A 6,111-nucleotide genomic window follows, 5' to 3' on the forward strand; every position below is an offset into this window, starting at 1 on the left:
AACATCCAACTTTAAGTGTGTCACCCTACGGTTCGAGAACTATGCGGACATGGTTGAGTACTCACTCCGACCAATAACCAATAGCGGGATCCGGAGATCCATAATGGCTCCCACATATTCAACGATGACTTTAGTGATCGAATGAACCATTCACATATATTACCAATTCCCTTTGTCTCGCGATATTTTACTTGTCCGAGGTTTGATCTTCGGTATCACTCTATACCTTGTTCAACCTCGTCTCCGACAAGTACTCTTTACTCGTACCGTGGTATGTGGTCTCTTATGAACTCATTCATATGCTTGCAAGACATTAGACGACATTCCACCGAGAGGGCCCAGAGTATATCTATCCGTCATCGGGATGGACAAATCCCACCGTTGATCCATATGCCTCAACTCATACTTTCCGGATACTTAATCCCACCTTTATAGCCACCCATTTACGCGAGTGGTGTTTGGTGTAATCAAAGTACCTTTCCAGGTATAAGTGATTTACATGATCTCATGGTCATAAGGACTAGGTAACTATGTATCGAAAGCTTATAGCAAATAACTTAATGACGAGATCTTATGCTACGCTTAATTGGGTGTGTCCATTATATCATTCACACAATGATATAACCTTGTTATTAATAACATCCAATGTTCATGATTATGAAACTAATCATCCATTAATCAACAAGCTAGTTTAAGAGACATACTAGGGACTTCTTGATTGTCTACATATCACACATGTACTAATGTTTCGGTTAATACAATTCTAGCATGATATATAAACATTTATCATAAACATAAAGATATAAATAATAACCACTTTATTATTGCCTCTAGGGCATATCTCCTTCACTATGGACTAATGTCCAAGGTTCATCCTCATCAGGCACATCACTAATGTAATCTTCCTGATCAGAGACAACCTTATCCTTATCATCCAAACCTACCCTCAATTCTTCCAAAGATAGACTAATGTCATTAGGAAGAAAACTCTCAGGACTGGAGTTATGAAAATCAACAAGCCTATTAGTTTCAGCTTTTTTAATCTCATTAATAACAGAATCAACATTAAGACTTTTATGACCCAGGCTAATGCCAGCAATTTTTGCAGTATCATATAAAGTTGGATTGTCAAGGGCAGCAAAAGAATTTGAGAAACCATGTATTCTATTACCTTTAGGAATCTCCAAGTTCTTGGCCTTCTTAAGATCTTGAGCTTTCTCTATAGCTGACTTACCATCCCTTGTAATCGTGGAACTCATCCTTGTAGCTTGAACAGGTCCCCAGATCTTCTTTTCTTTCCAAGCCATGGAAGGCATCACAAGAGCAGGATTGTTGAGCACCAAACTATCCTTCTCCTGGTTGCCAACATCAGCTTCTTCATCACTCTCATCATCAAAGTGCTGAAGAAGGTTCTTCCCAATATTTTCCTCAGCTCCCCTTAGAACTAGAGCATTACTGACTTGTACAATTGGTTCTTTCCCAAGTACTTTTTCCTGAACAGATGCTTCCAGCTTCTGATGAACAGCAGATTGAACCTCACTCCTTCCACCAAGAGGCATGGATGGCTCTGTTTCCATCTTACTATTAGCTCCATTATTTTTGCCCTTGTCCAAGCTCTTGAAGTCATCTCCAATCTCATTATCATCATCAACTGTATCACCTTCATTGCCCAGACCAGGATCTTCATCATCATCTTCATCCACATCAATGGCTTCCCCTTCATTTTCTACCACAAAATTGACCAGGTAAAAACACTGCTCCATCTCAAACAGCTTGTTTGTTGGGATCTTGGTCTTGTCCCTCACAGCCACCTTAACCCTGACCTCCTTGTAGAAACTTCTGAATATGCCCTGCCAGTCAATATTCAGAAGCACACCCAGAGAGGTTGAGATTTGGCAGACAGTTTTCCAAGTCAACCACTTGGCAGGGATACCATAGATTTTAACCCAAATCTCTTGAAACCCCTCAAAAGGCTCAGCTTCACCCTCCCAGTTCTCAAAGTAGATCACCACCCCATCTTTCTTTAGGTTGATGGAGGGGTATTCCACCAAGTATTTAATCCTTTTACTAGGAGGAAACCTCACTAAGAACTTCTTGGGGCCAATCTGTCTAATCTGCCAAAACCAATTTGCTTTCCACATATCAATGAAACATTTCTCAAGTTCATCAGCTGATATTTCACCTTCTTTAATCACCACCACACCAACATTGTCCATGTTCAACCACTGCACAGCTTCTGGACCCTCCACTTCCACATGAAAGAAACCCAGCCCTGGATTTGCACTCCCCCAATATTGGGCCGTTGGAAGAAGAGAGTACCACATGGGGCAATTATCCATGTAGTGCCCAGTTTTGCTGCAAATGAAACACCTCTTGATCCTAGTGCATAGGCCCACATAGTGTCCCAATTCTCCACACTTGTAGCAAGTTACATTCTTGAATTTGGGATCTAGAATAGGCCCAGGACCACCAGCCACAGATATCTGAAGATTAGTACCACCTTTATCTCCACTCTGTCTTGACCCATCAGAAACAACATTCTTCTGGTTCTTCTTCTTGTTCTTCCCAGCACTAGAGCCTTGCGGTTGTTGCAAAGGAACCATGCTAGCACTACTCCCTTGGCTGTTTGACTGCGGGAGGTTGGGGGAATCCCTTGCGGAACCATCATCACTGGATTGAAGCCAGGTTGAGGAATCTGCTGGCTGCCGAAGAACTGTGACCACTGGCTCATCGGCATGTTCCACATGTGTGGCTGAAGCATCGGGAACATACCTTGACCAGCTCCCAATTGCTGCATCATCTGTGGAGGAAACTCTGACTTGACAACAACTGGCTCCTTGGCAGCACCCAAAGAGGGAGCAGCCGATGATGTCGCCGCCGCCGCTGGGGTGCACGCCCACCACCAGACCCACGACCAGTCCCACCACCAAATCTGCCCGCACCGCGACCACCACCCGCCATTCTGACCACCTCAATGAAAGATCTCTTCCCTTCAGCCGCTCCCCAGAGATCAGAGAACTTGATAACTTTTGCTTTAGGTAGAAATCCACGTCTAGCAGGATAGCAATCAGCAGGTGTGAAGGATCTATTCTGAACTAGCTCTCTCCTGACCCAGACCAAGGTCGGGGCACTAGGCGAAAACCTAGATCCGACCAGGAGATTGTTGTTCGACACTGCCGGCACAGCCACATATATATCTCCAATTGAAGACGTATTTCCAAAAGACGCCATCCCTGAGGATCCATGGACGGCCCGATTTCGCTCTGGAGGATCCAATCGACGGCCACCAATTGCTGCCACCAACGAGCCACTGCGCAATGGGGCTCGCCCCTGCTCACGTCCTCCAGTTTTCCCCAACCTCTCCGGCGAGCAATACCTCGTCGGCGAAGGATTTCCGCTTCTGATCTTCTCCCTTCGTCGCCAATCATCAGCAGAGCCTCGACGACCCGCAGCGACAACAGGCCGCAGATCTCTACCCTGCACCAGCACCGGGGACGACCTCAATGGCGAGATCTGGGGCGAGGTCCTCACGACGTCCAATTTTCCAGATCCTCCAGCCCTTGCTCCGCCATTTGACGCTGCGGGTCTTCGGGATCCTTCATTTTGATCATCGCCAGCGCCGCGGCCACCTGCTCCTCGAGCCCCTGCCCAGAAATTTGCGGCCTCCACCCCTTCGCCAACTGCTCCACCGCCCACTCCGAGGCGAGGCTGATCTGGAGGATTAAGAGCTTTCGTCGCAGAAGCGCCAGCCTCCGCTCCTCCGCCATCTTCGCTTCCTTCTCCCTCCTCCTTCTCTCCTCTCCCCACCGCATCTCCTCGGCGAACGACGGGAACCCCGCTGTTCACTTCGAGCTGGACATCTTCCTTCGCCGTGCGTACCGGGGAGTACCAGCACCTGCGAGCGCTCAGGGTAGAGATGGGGGAGGCGGCGGAGGTGATGGTGGCGGCGGCGGTGGTGGTGGTGGTGGTAGGGCTCGGTCGCCGGGGAGTCGCCAGATCGCCTGAGAGGGAGTCGCTCTCGGTCGTGTCTATCTGGGAGCCGTTAGGTTTTCCAGCTTCTTTAGCACACACTTTGCTCAATGCATCCTCAGAGCATGCAAAGCAGGAAAGTGCCCCCCTTGGCCATAGACGATCAGTACGTGTGATTAGTCCATGCTCGCATACAAAGAAGTAGCTGCACGCACCCGTGTATACACCAGCGGGGCAGTGACAGGGCATTAGGCAGTATTAGGGAAAAGATACAAGCCATCGTACGAAATGGTCCATGTTCCATCAGTATCAACAAGCAATTGGCCAATCAATAAACGAAAAGGGAGGTTTGGTAGCTAGGTAGGCGGAGGATAAGGACCAGACGGTGGCGAGACGCCATGGACGAGCTCGATCCTAGTTAGAAAGGGATGTGATGGAGCTGGGGCGCCTAATGATTTTGTTTTTTTTAGAGTGCTAGCTCCAAAGAAGAAAAGCGAGAAAAGGTCGCGCGCGAACGGGCGATGAGCTTTGCGAAAGGCGAGATAAAGCTCATGATGGATGCACGGATAGATAGAGAGAGCCTGTCCGGGGAAAGCTTGTTGCTGGGTTTTGGGTTTACCAAGCTCTGGGTAGATCGGTTCAGCTGAAAAGAATGACAAGACCGATATGAATTGAAGAGTTCAAGGGAGTAACGCTCCATGAACACTGCAAACAGATTGTGGGGATTTACAATGCAACAGGTGGTGTCCTTTCATGGAGACCATGCAGTAGCGTTCCATGGATTCTGTGGGAATTCCCCTCGCAAGATATGGCGGCTGACGGCGGGCATGGCCATGATCGAGCTAGAAAATGGTTGGAGTCAACATCAGCTGGGAGGAAACATTTCAAGGAGCCAAGGCGTTAGTCGAGCTATGTTACTGTATCTTTCTCTGGCTGTCGTAGATGCACAGGTACAATTACAGCAGACCAACAGGCTGACATTGAGCCTAGCTTTCCGATATGCGCTATGGTGTCCACAGCTTGACATGTTCAAACGGCATCCGCCGTAGTTATAGGCGAAGAGCTTCCCGAGCGCATGGGAACTATGAAAGGTAGAGCAAGCCTGGCCAAGTAGCCTGACGCACCATGTGATGGAATACTGAACCTGACTTTGAACAACAAATCCAGCCGCATCAACGCAGTTCCGCTCATCACTAGCGCACTTAAATGAAATGGTTTTACGAAGAGAACGATCTTTGAGCCATGACGCTGTGAACACCGCCGAAAGAAATCAGCGCCAAAACCTTTTGTACGGAGGAAGAAAAAAAAATAGAAAATGAAAAAGGAATTTGACCAGAGTGGGATTTGAACCCACGCCCTTTCGGACCAGAACCTTAATCTGGCGCCTTAGACCAACTCGGCCATCTGATCTGTTGCATTCCTGATTTAACAACTTATTATATAACCATTGGTTATGTATCTTTCTACCATCCACACTTCTGCCGGACGTTACTTATGCAAGTCACAGTCGCTTATAGCCAGACTTGGGACGAGTTTCCAGTATACCAAAATTAATGTATGTAGGACATTACACAATTTTCAATACAGTTTTTGAAGCACACATCTTATGGGCCCGAAATAACAGGCCGAGCACTATTTTTTCTAACTGCCTTTAATAATGGGCTACTCGACATTTACAGATCATGCTAGTGGGCTACACTCCGTCTGAACCACCAAGCTGTTGGCTCGGCCCAAAAACCATGTTTTGTCTTCTACATTTAGCGTTTTCCATTCTTTTTTCCTCTTGTTATCATTTTCTATTTTTTTATTTATTTACTTTATACTTTTGTTTTAGATTTCTTTGCTAGTTATTAATTTTATTTCTTTGTTACTATCTTTAGTCTACTTATGTTTTTTTCTTGTGGTAAATACATGAACCTTATTAGATATATGAATATTTCTTTCCTACTTATAAAGTTTGGACTTGGGATGACTTCAATCTCCCACCACTATTTACTTTATAGTATACGCGAAACAAACGCAAATAAATATAATAAATAACTACAATCATATAGGCCACCAGTCATTCAAACACATCCAATAAATAAAATGCACTATTATAGTCGTACGTGAGACAAATAGTTTGCATAAGAAAAAAAAATA

The 6,111-nt window shown here is 46.1% G+C and overlaps 1 non-coding gene across 1 annotated transcript; it reads right to left on the reverse strand.

Annotated features, from left to right (window-relative positions):
- Nucleotides 1-5,298: 5,298 nt before the first annotated feature.
- Nucleotides 5,299-5,379, reverse strand: TRNAL-AAG. The gene has a single exon. It is a non-coding gene; the product is annotated as a tRNA-Leu (tRNA).
- Between the last annotated feature and the right edge of the window lie 732 nt (nucleotides 5,380-6,111).

Source organism: Lolium rigidum, chromosome 4 (assembly GCF_022539505.1).
Source record: "Lolium rigidum isolate FL_2022 chromosome 4, APGP_CSIRO_Lrig_0.1, whole genome shotgun sequence".
NCBI lineage: Eukaryota > Viridiplantae > Streptophyta > Magnoliopsida > Poales > Poaceae > Lolium > Lolium rigidum.